The following is a 26,798-nucleotide window of genomic DNA, read 5'->3' as shown; positions in this document are numbered from 1 at the left end:
CCGCCACTTCCGCGGACATTGAAAAGGCCAAAAAGAGATTGAAAAATGAGTATATAAAACAATGGGCCGACTTGCGGAGTCAAGACCACGGGGTGGCAGACTTCGCAAGAGAGAAACTTGGCAACGTGTGGCTCAAAGAATACCACCTGTTGAGGCCGTCTCGCTTTATCAACGCCTTAAGGTTAAGAACTAATACCTTTCGCACAAGAGTAGCTCTAGCAAAAGCGGATAAAAAGATAAATACAACGTGCAGGAGGTGTCATGCCCAGCCCGAGACCCTAGGACACATTTTGGGGCTTTGCCAACATACGAAGGGCTTAAGAATAAAAAGGAATGACGAGGTTAAAGCTCTCCTCGTCGAAAAGCTTCGGGACAGGAACGAAGTGTATGTCGAGCCTTCTATCAAAATTGGAGAGAATCTATATAAACCGGGCCTCGTAGTGAAAAACGAGGAACGGCTTCTCGTAGTCGTTTACACCTCGTAGTTTACACCTAGTACCATCTACCGCCACCGAATTCTCCTACGCTCCTAAAAATTATGGAAGTCTAGGGTTACCGAGTGTTACGTCGGGCGACACTCTACCTAGACAAGATCACACACCGCGGGCCAGACGGGAACCAGATGTCCGCTCATCCTTACTTCGTACACTCAATAGTCTTAAGGACCCATCGTAAATCTCAGGAATTCGCTAGCTAAGGTCCTTCAGACCGGACAAATATCGTTTTTCTAAATCGTTTTCTAGAGTATTGTCTACTACGGCTTGACACGGGAAAGTTAGTTTTTCTCACGTACGATGCTTCCCACTAGCAACTTTCTATCGAGGGCGGCTAAGACTCTTTCTAGTCCACCAACCTTCGTTTATCCAATCAGAAGCTATGTATACTGCCCTCACTTTCCTGACCAAGAATGTCATGAACAAATCCGATCGTCCCGTGCGCTAGACACACCCATCGCTAACTTTCCTCCGACACAGCATCGTCGCTGTACCTTACTTTTTCTACAACGCTAGAAAGGTCAACATGTCATTAACGGGTTACTCTCCTTAAATCAGTCATTTACTTAACGTATACATACTCAACAGTGTACCTCATAAGTGTTGGAAACGGCGTAACTCAACTGTTCGAAATGAAAACCTTATAACCCTGTGAATCACAGTGTTATACTAACTTAACCACCCCTATTATCTTAACGAAAATCAGGGAATCGATCAACTCGTGGTGTCGATTATTATAATCGCAACGGGAATTTACGACTCCCGTTGACGTGTTTCCTCGCGATTGCATCTCCCCGCGATTGGTCGAAAATACACCGAGGTTTGAACACATTGTAAAACTCGGTACCCTAAGGAGCGCTCTTAAGATAAAAAGATCGATAGACCCAGCGGCAGCAACTTTGATCGGCGAGGACACAGAGAATAAGTTAAAAAAGATTGCAAACTTCCTGAGGATTAATTGGCCGGCCATCTCCGAGGACATTGAGAAGGCCAGTAAAAAACTTAAAGGCGAACACATTAAACAATGGGCCGAACTAAGTAGTGAGGGTCAAGGAGTAGCTGACTTCGCTAAAGAAAAACTTGGCAATGTGTGGTTGAGGGAGTACAACCTATTAAAACCATCCCGCTTCATCGCTGCCTTGCGATTCCGTACGAACACCTTTGGCACCAAAACCACCTTGACACGGGCAAAGAAAAATATGAATGTAACGTGCAGAAGGTGCCATGCCCAACCGGAGACCCTAGAACACGTCCTAGAGTTATGCCAATTTACGAAGGGCTTTAGAATGAAAAGGTGCGATGAAGTTAAAATCTTCCTGATCAACAAGTTAAGAGAATCAAACGAGGTGTTTGTTGAGCCTACAGTCAAAGTAGGGGGTAATCAATACAAACCGGACCTTGTAGTTAAAAACGAGCAACGAATTCTCGTAGTCGACGTTACAGTCCGCTATGAGAATAGAGATTACCTCCAAAGAGCTTATAAGGGAAGGGTCAACAAATACCTCCCATGCTAGAGCCATTTAAAGTCTATATATGGTCAGGAGGAGGGAGCAATATTGCCCGTTGTGCTTGGTAGCAGAGGGGCTATTCCAACCAAAACAAAGGAAACACTGTATGAGCTTGGATTCAACAAAAACGAGATTAAAACAATAATTTTGAACGTCTTGAGGAGCACTATAGAGATGGGAAATTCTATTATTTTATATTCTAATTCTAATATAATAATTCCATTATTTTCTATTATTATTTATTTATTTATTTATTCTATTTATTTACTAACTTAATATAAATTGTACATATCAATAGTTAATTATTTATGAATTATTCATTGAAAATTGACTTATGTCAATTCAATGATAATAATTTTAAATCCTTATGACGGGGTACCTCGGAAGTATGGAGCCTCTTTGAGGTTCCACATGTTGTAGCCATGAGGCGATTCTCAATGTCGGAGGCCATCTGGTTCTACGACAAAAACAGGCGAGGGTCTCCTCTGCCCGGTCTGAGCATAAGCATGGTGGGAGACGCTGTCGAGGTGGGATCGCGGATGAATTATCTAGGTCTCATGATCGACAGCCAGTGGATGCTCGGGCCGCACTTCGACTCCCTGACTCTGAAGGTGTCGGCGGCAGCCAATGCCTTGTGCCCACTGCCGAACATCGGCGGGGCGGGAGCCGTGGTGCGCCGATTTTACGGGGGCTTCGTTCGGTCCCGAGTGATGTATGGGGTCCCGGTATGGGCGGACGATCCGATCGCGTGTCGTCGCAGCATCCTGTTCCTCAGGAGGCTGCACAGGGTAACCGCCATCAGAATCGTCAGGGGATATACCGAATGGTGTCCTTCGCGTCACCGACTGTTCTGGCCGCGTCCAGCCCGTGGGAGTTTCGGGCACTGGCGCTCAAGAGGAAATACAGCCACATGAGGGTATGGGATCTAGGAGAGAACTCGACCGAGCAGACGGCCCCAAATGACCTAGGAACCGCCGAGGAGGACGCGTGGGACCAGTGGCGATCCCAGCTGATCAACGAGGAGGCGAACATCGAGGCGCGGAGGCGGTCCTCCCAAACAGGGAGACATGGAGAAGCCGCCGCGGCCTCCCGCTCACTTACAGGATAATTCAGGATGGTTCCATTACGTATGTCGTTTATATAAAATACGCAAAATCTATGTAATATGAAAAATATGCACTTGTATAAAAATTCGCAATCTACTAATAATAAATGAACGAATAATGCTCCTGCATGTAGAGATATTACCTGGTAGTGGTATTCTTTGACAGTCTTTCTTTCTAGCATTCGCTTGAAAAAATCTATCATAGAATTTTCTGTTCGTTGTACTCACTTTGTTCTGTTTTCACAATATACTGGCCGTACTCAATAATTCTCTGATCCCTACATATACAAAAATACGGGTTAGGATTTTATTCTCTACGAGCCTCTACCACACTCAATATTTAAGAAATATTCATATATCGGCGCTCAATTCAGTCTCATATTAATAATAATTTAAAAAGTTCTTAAAAATATGTAAATTATTTGTGTTTTCATGAATTTACATTTTATATTTTTGTTAATGAAAAATAAATTGTTTGCTTTATTCGTACACAACATCTATACATATATATTACAGTCTTAAGACCCCGATAACCTTCTTATGGTACACGCACGCTTGTTGTCAACAGACTATTCTAGATTCTTCTAACAGCTACCAACAATCTTTTGTCTCAACTGAGACCTGGACGTCCTCTGACGCTTACACACACATTCACATGTACAGTGTAAATGTATCATCTACCTAACAATTTTTCTATATTTATACTCACATTGAAACATGGCAGCATCGAGATGTAAATAAGTATCTACCAAAATAAATACTTCGGTTAATACAAATGCTTGAAAACTAAAAAGCGGAAATTTCATATACCATCTATATTGTATTATCGTAGAATAGCTTCGATTGGAAATCGGCTGAAATTAGAAAAACACCGTGTACGTTGTCCTTTGTGGTTTGTTTATATCTAAGAGCGCCTATGTGACTAAAGTGACCTAGTTCTTGCAGAGGTATGAGAAAAACGATAAACAGCGTTAGAACAAAAGACGGTTTCGGTTTTCAAGGAGAGGTGACGGAGAGGTCAGAGTATGCGAGTCGAAATGCGAGTGTGTTGCGAGGGGCAGAGTTGATCGAGACGTCGAAGCATAGAGTCGTTAGAATTGAGTTGTTAGTGTTGTAGAGTTGTTAGAGTTGCTAGTGAGAAAGAGAGAGAAAGAGTTACCAAATAGTTGTCAAGTTATTTGATGTAAATACGAGCGTTGTATTTAGTTTTCCTGTTAATCAAACTTCGTTTTTCTGTCTAACTAATATCTGTATTTTCAATCCATTATTAATAAACTATAATTAATCGGACCAAACTATACCTTTAATATATTCCGATATTACAACTTGGGGGCTCGTCTTCATCAATGGAGGGAGTGACACCTCAACTCCGCTCCGTCTTGATTGAGATCGCGATCTCCTGGACCGTTGACGTCTAAACGGTCCCCCATCAGCCAATCTCATCGTCGTCGTCGTCTTCTCGCGCACCGTGTTTTTCCGCTCTACATCCCACTTCTGACACCATTTTGTAGTATCGCACATTTTAAACTGCAGATGGCGCTGCCAGGTACGGCCGCTTTTCGTCTAATTTCTGTATCGTGGAAGAAAAATCGGACTCCGGTCGCTGGGATTCGAACCCGGGTCCCGAACGTTCGCAACCTAAGACGCTAACCACTGCTTTTTTTTTTTTTTAATGATGTTTATTTAACCAAGGATACAATTTTTGTTACATTTTGGTATTCATAAGAAACTGTGAATTTTGGTAATGGTGTGCTAGGCAAAAGTACCGATACGCGACGGTACCACGTAGCCATACTATATTATGTGTCGGTGTTTTACAATTTTTTGTGATTTTAGATCTATTCTTTGGATTTAAGCCGCTTCGGGGCGGAGCTTTTATGTAATTTTGTTCTTGCTTGATTTTTTTTGTCCTGAAACTTGGTCGCAAAACAGGACTTATCGGTAATTTACATTTTGGCGCTGTATGCCTTTGGGGGGGGGGGATAATAGGGAGGGGGCGGGGGAGGGGGATGTCAAATAGGTTTATTTACAATATTTACAGATTATTTACAATTACACCTGTGTTATGCGGTGTCAGAGATGTGTTCTGTCGGTTTACTGGTTTTCTCTCTTGTTTTATTATGGATTTGGAATCCACCAATATTTCTTTGTGTTTTTTCTGTGTTTGTCTTTAGTGTCTTTCAGAGGGAGGGCCATGTTGTATCTCCACCTAGTGTCTGCGGTTTGTCCGTTTAAGTTTTCTTCGTAGAGTATGGTTTTGGTTCCTATTTTTCTTTTTATGTGGTATATTACTGGGATGTTATTTTGATCTTGGAGGTAGTTTTTTTCGTCTAGGTAGATGAACGCTTCTGGGGGGATGTAGCCTGTTGCCAGAGTGTTTTTGTAGTATGAGTCATTTGGGAGTAGGCAACTGAAGATTAGGCTGTTTTCTTGAATCTTTGCAGCTTGCGCGAAGTGGTTTCTTGTTACTTTTAATATGTGACAGTCTATGCGGTGAATGTTGGCTAGGTCGTATATTGTTTTGTTTTTAACATATTTTTTGAATCCGCTGTGTTCGGATCTGTAAGTATTCAGGCAAGCTCTGATGCATTTTCTTCCGAATCTGCGAATTTTTTCCATTTGGGAGGCTGATATGTTGTACCAGATTGGGCAGCCGTATGTTATAGTAGGTCTAATTAGTGCTTGATAGCACAGGATTTTTACTTGACTGTTGAGATGTTTAGAGTAAAATAATCTTTTTATTCTCCAGAATGCTTTACTGGCTTTGGAGAGTTGGATTTGAATGTGCTGCTTGTAGCTTAGTTTATCGTCTATGTTTATACCTAGATATTTAACGCAGTTTTTATGCGGTATGAGCTCCCCTTCGTTTGCTTTTTCCCTAAGCTGAAATTTTCTGCAGTGTTCCCTTTCTATTGGACCGATTTTGCTTGACGTGGGTCTAAACAGTATGGTTTCGCATTTGCTTGTGTTTGTTTTTAGCTTCCATGTGTTGTAATAATCGTTAATTTTTTCAAAGAGTTCTTGTAATTCTGTTTTTATTGTCTTGGTTTTGTGGCCTGTTACGTAGATGACTAGGTCATCTGCGAAGGCTATGGAGCGTTTATGGGTGGATGTATTGAGATTAAAGAGGTTTAGTAAGTCACTATTGTAAATATTGAAAAGTAGCGGGGAGTTTACTGTGCCTTGTTGCAGACCGTTTTTTATGGAGAATTCTTTGCTGGATGTGTGTGATCCTTCAGTCATTACGAATGTTCTGCTTGTGATCATGTCCCAAACTATTTTAATTAGGTATTTGGGAAAGTTTTTCTTGATTAATTTGTATATGAGACCTGGGATCCAGACTGTGTCGAAAGCTTTTTCGAGGTCTATTAGGCAGGCGGCTACTCGTTGTTTTGCGTTTAGCGCCCAGCAGATGTCCGACGTAAGTTTGTTTATTGCGTGAATTGTGGAGTGTTTGTGTCGGAAGCCAAATTGATTTTCTGGGATTATGTCATTTTTTGAGCAGAAGGAGGTGAGGGGGTTGTTTATGGTTATTTCAAATACCTTGCTTATGTTGGGGAGGATACTTATGGGTCGTAGGTTTGCGGGTGATGAGCCGTCTTTATCTTTTTTTGTTATCGCTATCAGTTTGGCTTTTTTCCATTTTTTGGGGAAATATGTGTTGTTTAGTGCATTGTTGAAGAGTACTGTGTAGTACCATTTTATTTTGTTCGGTAGGTGCTTGAGTAGGATGTTTGAGATGCCGTCCAAGCCGGAGGATTTTTTGTTGTTTAGTTTGGAGAATATTTTGTTTAGTTGATTGTAGTTTGTGAAGTAGTTTATTTCTGGTTCCGGTTGTTTGGGGTTGTCTGCGGTGTTTTCGTTTGAGAATGTGCTGACTGTTTTGTTTAGCGTTATGTCTTGTTCCATTTCATTTCTGAGTTTGTATGTTTCGGCGGTGATAATTCTGTTTAGTTGTTCACGGCCCATGTGTTCGTTTTGTGTGTGTGTCTTGGAAAAGTGGGTGCCGATAATGTCTAGTTTTTCTGTTGATTTGGCTATTATGAAGTTGCCCTCGGTGTCTCTGGAGGTGCTGCGTGTCGTTAAACCTGCTTCTTGGATGAGGGAAGCTTTTTCTGGGGGCAATTTGAGAGGTGGGATGGGGTTTTGTCCTTTTGGCCTGAAGATTTGATTTATTTGTGGAAACATGTTGGCTGTGTCGTTGTTGGAGATGTTTTTTATTTTGTGCGCTAACCACTGCGCTACCGTCGCCCGACGCTAGTTAGTGTCGAGTGGTGGTATTCATTATCGAGCACCATCACAGGTCCTCTTTCCACGATACTACAATATTTTCTTTTGTATGTTTTTACTATAATACGATTAAATAAAATCTCGAAATTTTTAAATATAAAAATATCTCCGAAATATATTGCATATTAAACGAATAAAAATCCTTTTTAAACAAGGAAATATAACATCACTCCAAATCGAACATCCCCGTCTTACCGATCAATCTCACCAATCATACGCGTTATATCTGCTTCCTACTGCAGAGAAACCAAAATTCGGTTGAAATTTACACGTTTGATCTTCCTGAAAACATTGGAGCAAAGGAGCGATACAGAGATCAACAATTCTACGCAATTCCTCTAATGATTTCGCTCGTAGAATTTTGAGCACGTCGATTCGAGGAGGGCAACAGACTTTCGAGTACCACCTACGTCTAAGAAGTTTCGATAACTTGCGCTTACTGAATTATGTTACGCGTACGATCCTACGTAGTATATCACGTCAAGCATTATAGACGCGCAACAAGCTAGTAGCAGCGTAACATCACCAAGTATCCCATGGATTGACACAGTTAATGCTATCACTTGCGACAGCTTTCTCAAGGATCAACGAATCGGCTGTTAATTATCGCAGCAATGTAAACGTTTGCCTCCATTTAATTATGGATCTCGAGAAATTACGCTAATCGATCGCTTGAACGTATAAACGAACGTGTTACACATTTATGCTGGACCCGTGGAAAGATCCGTAAAAAGAGAATAACAGGTACGATTTCCTGTTTATCAGGCGTTTACCAATTATAATAATATTTCACAAACGATCCAACGAAATCTCGTATTACTTTCATTATTCTCTTACAATCTCTATTTTGCAATAATTTGGCGATGGTTTGAATTACACGGATCTCGTAAAATCAAACGGTTAAACTTGGTCGTCCGAGGTAGGACGAGATCGGAATCAGGTACTGCCAATTTAACCACCGTTCAAATTCTTGGCACGTAAATCCAGTTTGGAGGCATCAATACTGATGATAACGACCAGAGATCGAACGGAATAGCATGCTCCCGACGGTCAGGGCCGATCAGCCGTGCTACACAGACTTGTCTTTCGTTCGTTCCACGTACAACACCCAGTCGAACCTTGAAAAATTTCTTGTTGCACCCGATGATTCGGCCAGTTGCATTAAAATTTTCGCGATTCAACGGTAACAACATAGTTTCACTGTCGATATAACTATTATGTACTTGAACTGGGATGATCGCCCAAGTAACTGCAATTGCGTGTGCTCGCTTCCCCGAGCACATTCTCGTCCGGTTAGTTTTGTTTTAACCCGTTACGTCCACCCCATTCATCGGCCGAAAAAAGAACTACTACTACTACTACTACTACAAATACTAAAAGCGAGCATAGTGACAAAGTAGTAACAAGAATGACTTCCCATGCGCTGGATGATCCAGAGGATGGGGAGTTATTGGTAGTTGCCCTCTTCTATATCAGTTTGCCGGGCCTCTTCGGCACATAGCATCTTCTTTCTTCGGGCGCAATGCACGCTGAAGCTTACATCTAAGCTCGGGACGTTCTAAGTCGCAAACCAAAAAATAAAGTACAAAGGTGAAATAAACACATAAATCGCGTAAGCTGATCCATGGATGAACAACGACGATATAGCGATCGCTGTCTGTTCGCACGTGCATGCTCGAACAATATTAACGTTCGTATCAAAAACCACTCGCGAACACGACCGCGAAATTCAAAAAATCGACGAGCAAGGCCAGAGACGATGATATGTTTCATTCGTGCCAGTTTTACCGACGATTATTCGAATGAAATTCCCTGAAACAGATTGGTCACTCGAAAACGCATCTAACCGACCAGAGGTCCACCTCCACGGTTCTCACACATAACACCCGGGCGCAAGAGCCTACACTACAGAGAACGTCCCGGGACGCCTCCGATACCCGATCTTAACACACAGCATGCACACTCTAAGGTGCGTACCTTTCTCCTGAAATCGACTGACGAAGGCTAGTAACCATTGCGTAAATCGTGATAAAACACATCTGAAGAAATGATATCGTTAAAATAAATGTAGTATCGTGAGTGTTTAGGCTGTAGATGTCGCTGCTGGTTACGGCCGCTTTTCTTCTTCTTTTTTGTATCGTGGAAGAAAAATCGGACTCCGGTCGCAGGGATTCGAACCCCGGTTCCGAACGTTCGTAACCTAAGGCGCTAACCACTGCGCTACCGTCGTCCGCCACTAATTAGTGTCGAGTGATGGTATTTGCTATTAAGTGCCGCCACAGGCCTTTTTTTCACGATACTACTTAATTGTAAGTAAACATGGAATTATAATTGTAATTGACGGCAATATTAAAAGCGTGGTTACACTTAATCGTGTGGATGATATTATCAGAAATTGTGATTGCATCGAGACGTAAATTGAATGGATATATATCTCGACATTTTTAATATTTGAAGTTGTAACGAATGAGAAAAAGCGACGCAATTCCACGGCCTAACAACACACACACACACACACACACACACACACAAAATGTGGAAAATACGTCGTGGACGATACACTAACACATAGTCAGTGGCTGAGAAATTATTACATTAAATGTGATCATCGTGCCCAATGTCTTTCTCCAGTTCAGGTAGCACCTGGGCTAATGAATCAGGTCCTGACAATGGGCACGGAAAAGATTAAACTTGAAAATCCTGATCTGAAAAGATGATTAGTTTGTGTAATTTTTATTTAACGGACTAACGCTCTTTGATTTTATATTTTGCTACTTCGATTCTGGTTATCTCTACTTTATTAATTTAATAATAACTAAGTAACTCTACTTTATTAATTTAATAAACCAGAACAAAATTTTAATATTGCAAAGAAGGTAGCGAAAAAGACTGAGGCTCAATCAAATGGAATAACTGACTCTAAATATATTACTAAGAAAGAAATAATCTCAGGCAATCTCTTTGTCGAAGCACATAATCGAAAATGCAGAAGCAGTGTTCAAAATTATTGCTTTGATTAAAAAATCTGCCTGTCGCGGAGTGTCTTCTGGCACGTAAAATTTCACACATTCTTATACGGAAAAAATGAATTTTAACTGATATTTTAAATTCTAGGAGAAGTGAAATAAACGAACGTGACTTATTCCCTTAACCTACGATTTACGTTCGAGAATGCCCGTAATATTTACGTTTGGTCCGATCATCGTACTACGGGCTATTCCCGTAGTTGTAGGTTAAGGGGTTAATATTGTCACGATCAATTCATTGCTAAATATCAAGTATATTTATGTTATACAGGAATATTCGTGTAGATATTTGCCATTTGAAAATATTCATACGGAACATTAACATGCATATTTATTAATAACACGAATATATTCTCAAGTGCATATGTTTAATTTAATTATTAAAAAACTAATTATTATAATCGCGCTGTGCAAGAAGACCTATTCTAATCTAGTAAATTTGAAAAAAAGAGCGTTACTACTCACGGGTATAAAAGATACTCGCGTTCACTATGCTCACAAAGAATTCTACGTAATACAACCAGTCACTCACGCCGATTCGGACCTTTTATCCTACGACATAATTGAGTGACCGGAGGAACAGAAATGCATGCGACTCACCGTTCGAAGCGGAGAAACAGAGGACGTTACCATCGATACTGGCTATCCCAGCGAATGTCGTCAGGAAGATTAACATCAGGCAGGAATCGTTGAAAGGCCCATGGTTGAAATGGAGTTTACGAAAAATCTGTTACAAAACAAAACACGATGAGTGATCGCTGACTATTTGAAAAGTTGGAGATAATGAAAAATGAAGGTTTATTAACTTTAGCAATAATAAAGATTGAAATTCTAATAAAATTTGATAAGTATAAAAACTGAAACTCTAATATGAAAGTGTAAAATCTAAAATAATCTGTAGTATGTTAGTCATTTGTTTTATAATTCGGTATTAAAACTTTAACACTTATTTTACATTAATGAAACTTTTAACACTTATTTTATATTAATGAAAGAATAACCTCAGAAAATGCTATCCTTCCAAATTTTCAATCAAATCGTATTTCTTCATTGACAGTGATCAAAGAAAAATATACAAAATAGACATAATTGAAGTATGACATGTAAAAATACTTACATACTTGGCTTTTGAGCCACTGTTAGAACACTCCTGAAGAAGATGAAGTTGAAGCAGTGATATGTCTATAACAAAACATAAGATATTAAAATCGGTAATACATAATAACAAACTTGAAATTTTAACAACAATAAAGACTAAACTCTAATAAATATGTAAATTGGAACTCTAATATAAAAGTTTGAGAACAAAATATTCAATGATTTTTCATGCGTATCAGACAGTTTTATTGTACTTTAATGTTAAGATTTTAAGACTTTATTTCAATTAAAGAGGGCATTTAAGTTTTCTAAATTATCAATCATTTTTATTGTATAATTAATAGTATTTCAAACAAAATATAATAATGAGAACAAATTGAAATACAATATGTAAAACTACTTACATTCTTGAGCTCCTGCAGAAGCTTTGTCCTCTTGAGTGATGCACTGACTCTAATACCGAAAAAGAATATTCAAAAGAATATGAAATAGGATCACATTACCGCGACCGTTAAAATTATAATCGGCGAACAAAAACTCTAACGTCGCGTAGAAAATTATTTGATAAAATTTTATTACTTTCGCGTGTGATTATTTAATTGGATTAAATTATTGGAGTAATAAAAGACCGACGCCGCCAATACGTTACAATACGTTGCAAACCTGACGCAACGCGATCCACGTTATCGGTACGAAATAAGACGACTAAATGACTCCTGGTACCTTAGTTTCGCCGAATAACTTACAAAGTGGTGGGGGGAGAGGGGGGGCACATGAGCCGATGGCACAAGCAGCTACGCAGTTAACGATTCTACGTAATTACAGATTAACGATCTAGACAAAGAAATGTATACATCAACAAATACATTCTTCTTCTACGAAGCACTTCCTTTCGGATTACGCAGCACGAATCGTTCCCTAAGTCGATATTTACAAACATCGTACACTAATACGTAGCCTTGGCAACACCATAGACACATTTGTCTAACTTGAAACGAGAGAAAGGAACTCATCTGGTAAACTCGCGGACGGGATAATCGCAGTGTACGTCTCTGAATACCATTGTCTTTCGAGGTTGCCGATGACCCAGCAATGTTTTTAATGTAAGGATACTATGTCTTGGTTATCTAGCGCATAAAATGCAAATGACAAATTATTTTTTTGAACATTCGTACAGGCATTTTAAAAAGCAAAGAAATATGACAATACTTTGATTTTACATTGCAAAAATATTTTTTGTCGTGTACACTACATCGAAATATCCTTTCTTCCAATTTTATTTGATTTTCCACCCGAGGAAAAATGACCCTATACAAATGGAAATGTCAACATCAAGAATATATATGAGAAACATTACCGCCATTTCGAACACGATACGAGACCGTGTTCATTTCGAAGAAATAGAGTTAGACCGCCGAACTTTTGTACGCCTGTTTTTTGAAGAATAACGTCCCAGAAATAGCAGTTAATTTACCCAGCTTGCTGTTTAAAGAGGTACATGATAATTGTGATTTGTGCGACTCATTGGTGCATGAGTATGAAGCAAAATTATGCGTTGTCAGTTATTTCTGATATTTTATGATTGATGACGATTTTAAGTTACGATACTACTTTAGTTAATACAATAAATACTATGTGCGAATATTTCATCGCACTTTCACATTTACAATATCCTGAGCGATTGTCAATTCATTTCATGGAACATCTTCCACCTGGAATTTAATTCAGACAATAGTTATTGTTAGACATACAACGATACATAACACCGATATATATAATTTTTAGACATCATAACGATACACATAATTGTTTCTATTTACATAACTGTTTTTATGTGGTAGCGCACGAAAAACTATTCTTGTTATTTCAGCTTGATTTCCAGCGCTTGTATGTCACTGTTCGTTCTGTACGCACCCATTCTACCACAGTTAAAATAATAAATAGTGAACGAGAAAAGTTATCGCGCAACGTTCATACATGAGGTGGTCGCTGATCGTTTGATAGTGATGATACAGTGACGCGTCACAAGAGAGTACTGAAAGCTATGTTTCATCAACTTCTCCTGTGAAATTAATTTTTTAAAAACATTAAAGATATGTTCTCCATGTTTGCGCTGATCGATTACACTAGACATATATATATGTCGGATTAACATTGGGGATAGGGTCGTGGGCGTTTGATAAATCTTCATTGGGATTAGCCATCGTTATGTTATAACAAAGGTACGGTTTATTAACACAAGTATAGATACTACAGACTTGGCAATCAATCACGGCGATTAGGCACTCGCGACACTAGTGACAATGGCCTTAGGTTCGATAACGAATCCGCGGTCAACGGGATAATAGATGAGCGTGCTCACAAAATCTAAGTCGGACTCTTTGTTAAACGGGGAATATCCCACCGAGCGTACAGACGCTAAGTAAGTCGCGAATACGATCTCGCGAGAGAATGACTTTTCGTCGCGATGATGCCACAGAGAAAAACTATATCGGGGTGTGTCTAAGGGCACGAGATCATCGGATTCGTCGAGGATAGTCTTCGTTCAGAGAATAAGGGAAATTGGCGTTGCTGCTAATTGGTCAATTTCCATATCGGTGGTTAGAAAAGATGCTAGCCGCCCTCGAGGGAAAGTTGCTAGTGGGAGACGCCGTTCGTTGAAAGAAATAGATCTCCCCTATCTTCCCGTAGTTGAGACAAAGACTGTTTATCTGTTCGAAGGACTTTAGGTAACTAGATATTAGTGTTTATAACGGCCCTGGGGCTAGCTGATCACGTACTGTGGAGACACATCGACATCTGGCAATCATCTTACTCGAAGAATAGGAACTGCGTGTGGCCACGGGACAGAGACCGTTGGAATGTTTACTGTCGTGTGTCGCCAGAGATATTTCTTTTAAGGAGAGCTATAGAATTACTTCACACCTTTGTTAGGCAAAGCGTTCATCCCTTGACCGCGGGCACGTTGGCGACCGACTGTCGCCTCGAGCCCAAGCTCACTATCACAAATCTCGGACAATTACAATTAGGTTGAATAACTACAATTGTTTAATTACAGCTATAGTAGGCTCTAGGTTACAATGTTGCGGGATTATCCAGCATTCCAGAGGCTCCGGTGTTCTTTCCTCTCCGACATATATATATATTGAAATCTTTTTCTATAAAGTCTTTCTGATAACATCTCGTGAAAACACTTATAACGTGTTTTAGAAGTCTGTATCAGTTCAAAACGATAAAAATTGGTTGTGACATAATGCAAGTGATAAGATTTTCATTTATCGTAAAACATTTAGTGTTTTTGATGATAAGGTATGGGATATGGAGGTTTTAAAATAAGTTGTTTGTGAAGAAGTGAATGGAAAATCAAGAGTGAAATTTCGTTACGCATGTCTTTGAAATATTTTTTGGGAATATGCTAGTAAGTGAAAAGGATTTAAAAAATTCTAAAAAGAATTCTTTGTAATGTAAGTTTCGATATGTGATTTTAGTTGTATTTTTGTTTGCCGTATTCAACTATGTAATAAATTTATTTTTATCATGCAAAATGTTTTAATGACAAATAATTTAATATTTAGTAACATGTATAGTCGATAATAGATGACCATATGGAAAATTTGACTTAAGAGACATTCTGATTGAATTGTTCAGCAATATGTAGGACACGGAAATGTCTAATTGCAAAAATATATGATGGTGAATGCAAATATTCATTGTGAAAAATGCTTTTGTTAACTAAAGAATAAACTGACGGTCTATATGTATGTGATGTAACCCTGATTCACGACCATGCAAGGAAAAAAAATTAAGAAAAGGAAAACGGAGGTTTATATTTGCGACTTCTCTTTATTATTCCTTTCATGATGCGTACAAATTTCCAAAATGCAAACAATCTTACAAAATTATTTCTATATTTTGTTTATTTCTGAACAATTTTATCGCACAATTTGTTACTAGACAATATTTTTTATCAATTCTTACATACTAGCAATGGATACAACTAAGTGGAATCACCTAAACTTCTTCGTTATTGTTATACGAAAAAACTTCATACGACAAAGTTATATTTGCGTATAGAATCATCCCCTACTCGGTTGTCCTACCCTACCTGATATACCTTTTAAACATATATGTATGTATGCGTATTATTTCATATATCTTTCATCTTCAAGATTACCCACGCATAATAGATGACAGGCGTTGTTGCATCGGGCTATGAGAAATAAATGATTTGGATACAGATTCTTGTTTATGTACCCGATATACTTATTTTATTTCTCATCCTCACTGACGATGATACTAAACGCCAAGTGTCGACAAATATTATCGATCGTATGTGGTCAATATTCAAGGATTGAGGTACAATATTGACGAAAATTTACATATTTTGTGTGCAAGCGTCACTACCCATGGCGGAAAATTAAATAAGATTAATCGTGCGATTCAGTTTCAATATTTTTTATCACTATTTGCTGCGTAGACTCACAGCAACTCTGGTTTTGAGTCACGATGCATTTAGACTAAGCAAGCTGTTATGAATGGAGTACAGCTTCCACCTGACACAGAGTCGCGATTGCGCTGCGATATTATTTTCGATAATGTATTCACTAGTCATGCGACAATAGCGCGATCTATTTTCTTCCATTCTTTACAGGTAAGTAACTGAAGCATTTGTAGCGGATGTGTGTTGTCGCTGCCAGATGAAAAGAGAGTTTGCGTTTCGTCCCGGGTCTACCGGTGGACTCGTCAGTAAGGCTATGCCCGGTAATCCCTGCCTTAGACGTAGAGGGAGTCTCGCTAGGTGCGGTATTTATATCGTGACACCATATTTCGACCACTAGCGAGATAAACAGACTGTCGTCGTCGTAGCCCTCTGGTGTTGGCGGTTGGTACCCGCGGATCGCCCGGGAGGTGTTGCGCCGCGTTAATGCCTCGACCTGTCGGCGTCCTGTTGATACCGATCCTACCACACAGCCGTTCGCCGCGTTTACGGACGACTGGACCCGTTTCCCTGATTCCAGCGACACGGGTATCTGCATTTTCGCGCCCTCTCTCGGTATAAATCATGATAATAACAGAGGCCGTTTCGGGATCTCGACCGACGACGACGTCTTCCCGGAGATTGCGAACGTGTTCTCCGACAAACGCTAATATCAAACGCGTCAATTCTCGCTTGTAATAGCTTCAGTTGTTTCTCAATATTGCTCGTAGAACCGGGTGCTTCGGTATCTTGTACCTCTGTTTTACTAACAGCTGCCGTGCCTGACTCGTGCCGAATACTTCCAGAACAGGCTTCCTCCACTCTGTCCGCAGCCTGGATTATTTTTTCTGGGTTCGTGTCGTCAAACACCGCCAAAACTCTCCGTATTCGATCGGGTAGCCTGTTTTTCCATAGTGTGAGGATGAATTGCTCCGAAGCGAATGGACGGGCTAATCTCTTCAGGTCTTGGTAGAATTGCGACGGCTTCCGGTCGCCCATTACCTCATTTTCTACCAAACGCTTAACCCTCTCGCTGTCGGACTCGGCTACACTTCGTATTAACATTTCTTTGATTTGTTCATATTGACAACCGACCGACAATCCAGTCCAGCATCCTCTACACGATCCAGATACTCTGATTCCAGGCACCCTAGCAGGAAGGTAGCTTTATGTTAGTCTCGCTCGATTCCTGCTGCCGCGAGTTGTCTCTCTAATACAGAGAACCAAAAGGTGATCCTCTGTGGCTTCATGGGAGGCACTCGGAATGGTAGCACAGCCATACCCGAAACGTTTTGCTTAATCATTTTTCCTTCTATAACTACAGATCACGTCGGGGTCACCAATGTAGCGGATGTGTGTTGTCGCTGCCAGATGAAAAGAGAGTTTGCGTTTCGTCCCGGGACTACTGGTGGACTCGTCAGTAAGGCTGTGCCCGGTAGTCCCTGCCTTAGACGTAGAGGGAGTCTCGCTAAGTGCGGTATTTGTATCGTGACACCATATTTCGACCACTAGTGAGATAGGCAGACTGTCGTCATCATAGCCCTCTGGTGTTGACGGTTGGTACCCGCGGATCGCCCGGGAGGTGTTGCGCCGCGTTGATGCCTCGACCTGTAGACGTCCTGTTGATACCGATCCTGCCACACATTGAAGGTCCTCATACATAATGTGCCATGTTTACAATATAACCGCCAATTTAATCTGTCGTTTTATGAAATGCACATTGTTTTCACCGATATCATTTAGTATACTTCAAATAATTGTTATATACGAATCTGCTAAGTAATCTTTTCTCAGAATTGATTCGTTGGGAATATTTTGATTCGTAAAGTTTCTTCAAAAAATTTACTAATATCACGATATGTAAACACCGCTATGGAACATTTGCAATCATTATAGCTTTTCACAAATCAGTCTAAAAACGTATTATCATATGAATTTTCCGAGTTTGTTGATTGTTTGTAAGAAAAATTATTAATTTTTTCAAATTAACTAACTACGTAGTTTCATAGAGAGTTTGCAGTCCCGGCCGCGAGGTCGGGAGGGGGCGTCTTACCAAGGAGCCCGGAGGTCACGGCTCTCCCTTCTTTCTCCCACTTCTCCTCTCCCTTACCTTTCAAGTTCCAATCCCTCAGGGACTGCGGACTCGCTGGCGAGTCGCAGTACGGGTACGCGACCCCGAGGAACCCTAGCAAAAGATACCGTACCCCATTGGTCTGATTTTTATATAAATAAACTTTTTGTAGTACTTGCATCTACCACAATTGTTGCATCAGGTTGTAAATACTTATCAAATATTCCACAAATATTTATAACTTTAGGAGGGCGCCGCCCCTAATATTTATATTTGGCTCGATCATCGTACTACGGACTATACCCGTAACATTTACGTTTGCTCCTATCATCTAGTCCGGGCTATACTCGTAATATTTACGTTTGGTCCGATCATCGCACTACGGGCTATGCCCGTAGTTGTAGGTGGTGACCGTACCATACAAAGTTCTGGATGCTCCGGACTGGGCCGGAGGTGCATGGATCGCGCTGCGCCGTTCCAAGCGGGGGCCACGAGGAGACGGAAGTGTCAGGATATAACTCGATCCCAGCAGGTATTCTCGCCAGCCGATTATCCATGCGCCGTCTCGGTATCCGTTTGACAGGGTACCGTCTGCACTGACGGTCGCAGGTTATCTCTCCGGCTCACACGCTTTGTGTTTTGTTCCGCGTCGTGGTTCCGTTGTTGTTATCGTCTTCTTTGTTCTTTTCTGTCTATTGTCCTGTTTTTTAATCCGTAGTATTGTTTGTTTGCATTCGTTTGTTTTGTTTATTTCCTCACTGTGATTCATCCGCTAATTATTACTGTTTCTGCTATTGTCAGGTGGGGTCGGTTTCCCTCTGCTCCGTTCAGATTCACGTTGTACTAGTCTGAGACTTCGATTCGGGGTCTGACTTATTTGCGCACCCGGTTGCTAATTCTTCTATGGCGTTCCGCAGCTTCTGTCTATCCTCATTATAGATAGGGCAGTCTTGAAAAATATGGTGTTGGAGGAGAACGAGACGGAAAGAGGCGGAGAAGAGCACTGCGAGGAAGAAGGTAACATGCTGAGCTTAGAAATTTCATCATCACTCAACATGGAGAGAATGATGAGGAGAATCACGGTCTCGAGCAAGGAAGATTCCATGTTGAAAAAGCTAAACAATAAAAGCGTACTAGAGATCAAAAGAGTAAGGGAGTGGATTAATTCCAACGCGGAAGTGAACAGTGGACGTCGCGATAAGAAGTCGGTCGCTACTCAAATGATCCCGAGGGCCCAGAGAGAGACTAAGCATGATGGGGTATCGGTGGCCAGTCAGATGGAGATGAGTCTATCGTCGAAACAAAAGGCGATATCCCCTTTGGAGGAGAGAAAAGTAAATCGCGCAAAAAGACCTAGGAGACAGGAGGAAGTCGACACTAGGAATATCAGTGGTACTTTATTTACGAGGATCATGTATAGATCCTGTGTAACGATATTTTCGATATTTATGGCATTGGGAGGCCTTGACAAACACATTAGTTTGCATCACGTGGCTACCCACATTCAATGGGGATATATATACTGCGGAAGAAGTTTCCTGAAGCTTCGTGGGACAAGATGCCACGTACCGAAATGTAGTGGCCCAAGTGAAAGTAATGAAGGAGTATTTAAGTGTGAAGCTTGCCCATAAGCTTCGGAACTCAAAGAAGTCTCTCCGCCCACGAACGGCATGCACAACCTGCCGTTAGAAATGGAAAGAGAAAGGGAATAGTTGTGTTAATTAGATAGTACATTTATATTGTACTTGTGAGTGTGAGACAGCGAAGAGCGAGCAGAAACATGTATGCATCCCCTCCTTAGAGTGTATGTGAGCGTCAAAGAACGTCCGGGTCTCAGTTGAGACAAAAGAGCTATTAGAAGGAAACAAACAAGCAAGCGAGTGTGTTGTCGAGTCCTTTAGAGAGTAACCCACATGTAGAGCTAAATTTAGGTAATTTGTAAATAAATTTTATCTTTTTGTTCTCTCCAAATCCTCTCTATATCTTAACAAATAGATCAAATTAAAAACAAGAAGAAAAAGTTAAGGATAATTGGTGAGGATGCGAGCCCTCAGGAGGATGCCCAGGAGACAGAGGGAGGGTGCAATCCCGTCGATCCAGGCTGTGCGCCAGCACGAATAGAGAATGATGAAGTAAGCGAAGAGTCGATTCGCGAATGGCTGCGCAGTCTGAGAAAAGAAATAGAAAAAACCTCGAAGTGACCCCTCCCACACGAGAAATATATAACGAACTAAAGAAGATGTGGGATGAAATAAAGAAATTTGGCGATGTAAATTAATGAATTTGTCAGCACGTCTCTATATAGAGCGTTAGTAAGAAATAATGCAAAGGATGAGGAAATAAAAAAGCCCCAAAAGAAAGATCGAAATGGAAACAAAAGAACGATAAGTATATATATTTGTCAAGATATATTTAAAGAGTGTTCGAGGAAGTTAGCCGACGTTACTGCTAATAACGATTTGGCCTACTTGGAACCAGCCAGACAATCCCCTAAAGCAAAAGAGGTAGAAAACCTTTACAAAGATTTATGGGGCAAAATCGGGCCATCAAACTCTCCAATACCGGTAGGATGTGCCTCAGGAGATTTTATTCAGGAATATTTTCCACCAGTAATCGCCGAGGAAATAAGTGAGTGGGTCAAGAAAATAAGAAACAAAACAGCCGCGGGTCCGGACGGATCTGTTAATCCGTGCCTGCCCACAGTATTGGCGCTGTTATACAACATCCTTTGTTTTACCTCTCACTTCTCAGAGAGTTGGAGAGATAGTAGTACAACACTAACACCTAAACCAAACAAGGATGCAAGGAAGGCCAAGAATTGGCTGCCTATAACTATAGGCCTCATTCTCGGAAGAATTGTCTTTTCAACTCTCGATGGGAGAATAAGGAGGGGTACCGTACAAAATATAGGACAGAAGGACTTCGCCTTCGAAAGCGGATGTAAAGTAAATGTGCAACTCCTAAACGCAGCCGTTGATCACAGTAAAAAGGAAAAAGGAGGTGTCTACGCAATAGTGGACATCTCAAAAGCGTTTGATACGGTGCTCCACTCGGCGATTAAACCTTGTCTGTCAAGAAACGGTATCTTGACCCCGCTGATCGAACTAATACAAAACATGTATAAAAATTTCAAGACCAAGATCAACGCGAAGAATGGAGCAGGGGTCGAGATCGAAATCCTCAGGGGAGTTAAACAGGGTGATCCCTTGTCGCCATTACTATTATATTTAACTTGTGTCTGGAGCCGCTGCTGGAGGCAGTAGAAGAAAAGACTGAGGGCATAAAAATTAATGAGAGAAATAAGGTCCCTAGATTGGCCTCCGCCGACGACATTGTACTGCTCGGAAAGGACAAAAGGGAAGCTCAAGAACGGCTATACATGGTTCAGGATTACCTGAAGAGCCTGGGAATGAATATCTCTGTCGAAAAACGCTTCAGGTGGTCTCAAAGAAGGACACCTGTTACGTCAAGGACCCAGAGGTAGAAGTAGAAAGCGAACCAATTCTTGAGCCAGATGAGGCCTTCAGGTACCTGGGTGCAAAGGTGGGGCCATGGAAAGGCCTAAGATGTGGGATTATCGTGCCAGAAATTCTGAGTATGATAAAAAGAACTAGAAAATTATCTCTAAAACCTGGCCAAAAGATGGAGCTTCTCACAAGCTATATATTCCGTCGCTATATTTATAATCTGTTAATAAATCCACCTAGCGAGAGAGTACTAAAGCTACTAGGCAGTGAAATAAGGCAGGAGGTCAAAGGGATCCTTCATTTAAAGCCCTCGACTGCATTTGGGTTCTTTTACACACCCAAAGCCAACGGAGGATTAGGGTTGCCGAGATGTGAGCATATAGTGAAGCTCGGCACCCGAAAGAATGAAATAAAAATGCAGAACTCGCTGGATCCAGCAGCATCCAGCTTAATAGAGGAAAGAGTTAGTCTTACTGTATTAGAATATAAGGTTTGACGAAAGTCACTTAATACTAGTAATAAGAACAAATAGAAGTTCGGAAGACGTTGGAATCGTTTACGTTTCCGAAAGTCATAGCCTCTTTATTCGATTACATATGCTCGGATAGCTGTTGCGCATGCGTTGTTCAATTTAAGGGTCACTGAGCTGCCCACTGTTCGAACTGTCTTAACTTTACCTCGTGTAAATCAGTATAAGGAGATTTGCTCGTGCACAGTGATGTTTCGGCCGATTTTTAGTTGTCAATAACTACTCCTAAAAAAAGCAAAGCCGAAAATACAATTTTTCTATTTTTAATTTGTTTTCCTTAAGAGTCGATCCCCACATTTTGTTATACCCATAGTTGAATATCATGTATATGTCGGAGATGAAAGGAAAGCCGAAGCCGTTCCTTGGAAATTTTGGGAACATCCTCTAGTACTCTAGCCTGGATTTTATCATAGCTGTAATTGTTCGAGATTTGTGATAGCGAGATTGGGTTCGAGGTGACAATTGGTCGCCGAACGTAGCCACGGTCACGGGATGTACGTTTTGCCTAACGGAGGTCTGGAGTGGTTGTATGGGTTTTCCGAGAAATGTGGTTGTGGCGGCATGCGGCCTCGGGAGCGGGCCTAGCCACGTGTGATACAATGGGTCATACATTGTATTACTAATCAAACTCCAGGCAGAAACGGTCTAACAACGGCGTTTGGAACTTTCTCGATGCTTCCAACGAGTCTGCCTAGCAACGGCGTTTGAAACCTTCTCGGTGCTTCCAAACGGGTATAGAAAAACAAATGCAATCGTACAGCGAGAAAAATCTCGACGAGGCTGGCATTCTCGCGACTGCTTTGGAGAGTGACACGTCAAGTTTTCAACCATCGTATTTCTGTGCTTAAGATCAGTCTACGCTTAGTAAAGAGTTATCCCGTTGGCCGTAGATTCGTTTGAACTCAAAAATATTGTTAATAGCGTTCATTAAACTTATTGTTCGTAAATCATACTATTCATTGAACTTACTATTCGTTAAACTTATTATTCATTAGACTTATTATTTGTTAGACATATTATTCGTTCAACTTATTATCCACTAACTTATTATTTGTTAAGCTTATTATTCACTAGACTTATTATTTATTAATCTTTGTAGTAGACTTGTGTATACGTGTAAATATAATCTCGGTTGTGTAAAACAATGGTTAATTCACGTGAAGAGTTGTTACGCGCCCAAAATTCCAACCATAACCCGACATATATATTACATTTATATGTATGTATGTATATGTATATATTTATATGTATATATGTATTTTCGACTGTTCGCGGAGAAACGTGGTCGCGAGAGGCGTAAATTCTCATTACGATTCTGCTAATCGACGCCGCGAAATAGTCGTTCCCCTGTTTCGATTAAGATAACAGAGGTGGTTCAATGAATTTAACATTGTATTAACAGGTTAATATAGCTTGTATATTTAACAATAATGAATGTAATCATATAAACGTCACAAATTATTTAGCGATGAATACAGTTAATATGTTGCAGAAATTCGAGCCAACTTAACGATATCTCTCGAAGTATGCGTTACAATAAGTGATCTGGATGTTCTTCGTCTGAACCTCTCGACATATAACGTTTGACTCTTCAGAAGGGACTGATTGCCCTTCGATCATTTCTTTGTCTTCTCTGGGAGACGACCCCCACTACGCTCGGGTCACGCCGCCGTTCGCGCCTATGATCACGTATGCCGCCTTCTTGTGTGGAAAAAGTAACGGACCGAAATCGACGTTTCTAGATCTCGCTGCTTGGCGACAACTATGCGCTCGTCGATACATTGTATATGTTCCATCGGGCAGATAAGACGATCTGTCTGCAACACTGTAGGATCGCGAGCGACGGTAGAAATACAGCCTGTGGTAAGCCTCATGGCGTAACAACTTATACACTCAAAAGTTACACCGTTTCGTATGATATAAGTCGTAGACGATGATTTGGCGTATGAAGATGCGATATATATGCACAATAGAGCAAGGCTCTTACAGTTGAGTTTGTTGTTTTAGGTGGCGTAGCAATAGAGGAGACTAAGTATATGAAGCGACTGTTTCGTAGTCCCGAGAACAAGTTTAGAGAGATGACGTGAGTAAGACTAGTTGACTATTCTGACAATGAAGAATAAGTAAAGTTCGTTCTTGTGTGATTACGGAGGAAAACTCGGAGTGGGTGCGTCTTTTGAACTAAGGACGTGGATTCGTTGTTCACACTTTTCGTTAGGACAGTGAGGGTAACGATCCGTGATGCCCATTGGTTATAGCCAATATTAATAAGTGAAGATTGGAGGAGGAAGCCTCCTACCGACGTGGCTCGGGGGTGACCTTGTGCATGGGAAAAACCGGCTTTTCCGTTAGGCACCCATTCGCTTTCTCCGTAATTTGTCAGAACGTGCAATAAACCTAAGGACTGTTATAAATGCCAGTTATAAACCGAAAATACTTGCAGGATTAAAGGTTACTGCAAGCTAATAAGATTCGGTTTATGGTGGGGCCTTAGGTTTATTGAGGGTCTTTCGAATGGGGCTTGGACCTTGACGGTCAGACACTGAAGGACGTCGCACGGACCATTTCACGCGACCTAACAATATATAAGCAAAAAGAAGAAGGAAAAGAAGGGAAGTAAACATTAATTAGATTACGTTGGGAAACTGTAGTGGTCGCTCCAAGAGTGGAATGACTTATGCCAAGATATACACTTAATTATACAACATTATACATCTCAACTTCACATGCACCACATTCACTGCATAAACTTCCGCAGTCTATTTAATTTGTTATAATTATTATTCTAAAAGTTGGCGTTACAATTTCACTTTATTCCATCGTGAGTTAAATATCTATGTGTATAATAAAATATTGTTACGTTACTATAGGAAATAAGAATAAACTGGTTTTCTACCGCTTTTCTTTTCTATAATGAATCATGATTTATTCTTTTTGAAGATGAAAGGATAAACTGTATCTTAATATGGTTTCAAACATGGTATACCTTGTTACATATCACTTTGACATATAGAAATATGTAGCAATATAAAAAAAATTGTGAGATTTTACATAATTTTGATCTTATGAGACTTGGTATAGTATTAACATCATGCCCCATGCTGAACACAAAAAAATCTAGTTAATTAACATAAATGCTGAAGTAAATATATATAAAACTAAACGAAAATGAAACTTATCTTTTTTATTCGTAATTTGTAAATAATGATTAGGAAAGATAATGAATAAATGGAATTCAACACTTTTTTTTAAAATGGAATAGCGCATGTTACTATTAAGAGCGGATAAAAGAAACGGACCTACCGTGGCAGTGTCACGACCGGCATACCTCAAATCCGATAGACTGACGATGGAGATAAAGATGTGGCGGCACTCAGCGACAATGTATATCGCTGAAGTGCCTAATGAACCATCAACATCCCAACGGTCCTTCCACCGAAGGTTCTAGAAAAAAGAGCACGTGGCAACGGTCGCGAACGCCTAGCAAATGCATGGACGGTTGGGATGTGGAGGGATGACATAAGAAAGTAATCGGATCCTCGAAAGTCAAATTGTAAGAGCTTCAGTCTTGGAAAGTCACGCCTAGAGTTCGGAAGTGGATTGTGAAGTGGATTGTTGTTAGAAAAATAAAGTTTCTTTTTTATTTTTTACTTCAAATTTCTTTTTTTATTTTCTTTTTGTTATTTTACGTGACAGCAGCATAGCAAAGAATTTATGAAGTCTTGACTTGTTAAAAAATCAGGATCCTTGCATATCGTAAAATGCGTTTGCCATATATTTCTGGCAATGTAGATTCTTCAAATAATTTCCTAAAAATTGATAGCCAATTAGAAAAATGAAGTAATTGTTGAAGTAGAAGCCTGAAGAAAACTTATACTAAAAGAAACAGGAATAAGGGCAGGTTTGCATGCGCAAGGATGTGTAAGAGTTCCCTTACAAAAATCAAAATAATTGATAATATAATTAAAAAGTGAGAGGAAAATATCGTCCCCTCTATGTCAGGGGCATAAATGTGAGGATTATCTGTTGGATCTAACTTTTTCTGTTTGAACTGAGGTGTCTATTGAATATCTCTCTTTCCTCTTAATTTTATGTGAAAATGACATATATACAGGCGATTACAAAAATGTTGGGTCATCAGTATAATTTTGTCTTTAAGCTCTATATTTTGAGTAAGTGTGCAATTATATAGAAAAATGTGTTGAAGTATGTTAATGTATAATATTGAGAATTTATGAATGCCAAAACAACTGATTTTTTACATATGTGACAAGAAACATCAGCAAAATTTTATATCACAAAAAGTTGAGGCATTTTATTACTTCTTTATAAAGTAAAAATAATGCCTCCAGTATAATTCTTTAATATTTCATTAGCTACTTTTTATTTTTAATTATTTCCCTTAAACGGTTTGGTATGTTATAAATTACTTGTGTGTGTGCGCGCGCGCGCGTGTGTGTGTAGAATTATACTACAAACAAATGATAAGAATTATATTTTATTTGGGTCATTACATGCCGCCATAAGGCTGCCGGCAATCAATACTGACGCATACGTTGTCACATACGCACAATTATAGGAAGAATTCACTGTAGTGGTATCGGCAACCTTTGCAAATATCTGGGAAACAATGGTCGAACGGCAATTATATATATAGGCAAATGTTATACAAAAAGATAATTTCTATAACATATTAAAAAATCATCGAAATCGGTGAAGTGGAAATCTTTGAA

At 40.1% G+C, this 26,798-nt stretch overlaps 1 long non-coding RNA gene across 1 annotated transcript; it reads right to left on the bottom strand.

The window, feature by feature from the left end:
* Positions 1–9,745: 9,745 nt before the first annotated feature.
* Positions 9,746–12,277, bottom strand: LOC138183821 (uncharacterized). Its single transcript, XR_011174177.1, has 4 exons — positions 11,926–12,277; positions 11,541–11,605; positions 11,024–11,150; positions 9,746–10,102 (listed from the first exon to the last, which is right to left on the bottom strand). It is a non-coding gene; the product is annotated as an uncharacterized LOC138183821 (long non-coding RNA).
* Between the last annotated feature and the right edge of the window lie 14,521 nt (positions 12,278–26,798).

This window comes from Bombus flavifrons, chromosome 10 (genome assembly GCF_040668555.2).
Source record: "Bombus flavifrons isolate JBK064 chromosome 10, iyBomFlav1_principal, whole genome shotgun sequence".
NCBI lineage: Eukaryota > Metazoa > Arthropoda > Insecta > Hymenoptera > Apidae > Bombus > Bombus flavifrons.
This window is presented reverse-complemented; position numbering and strand designations above follow the sequence as displayed.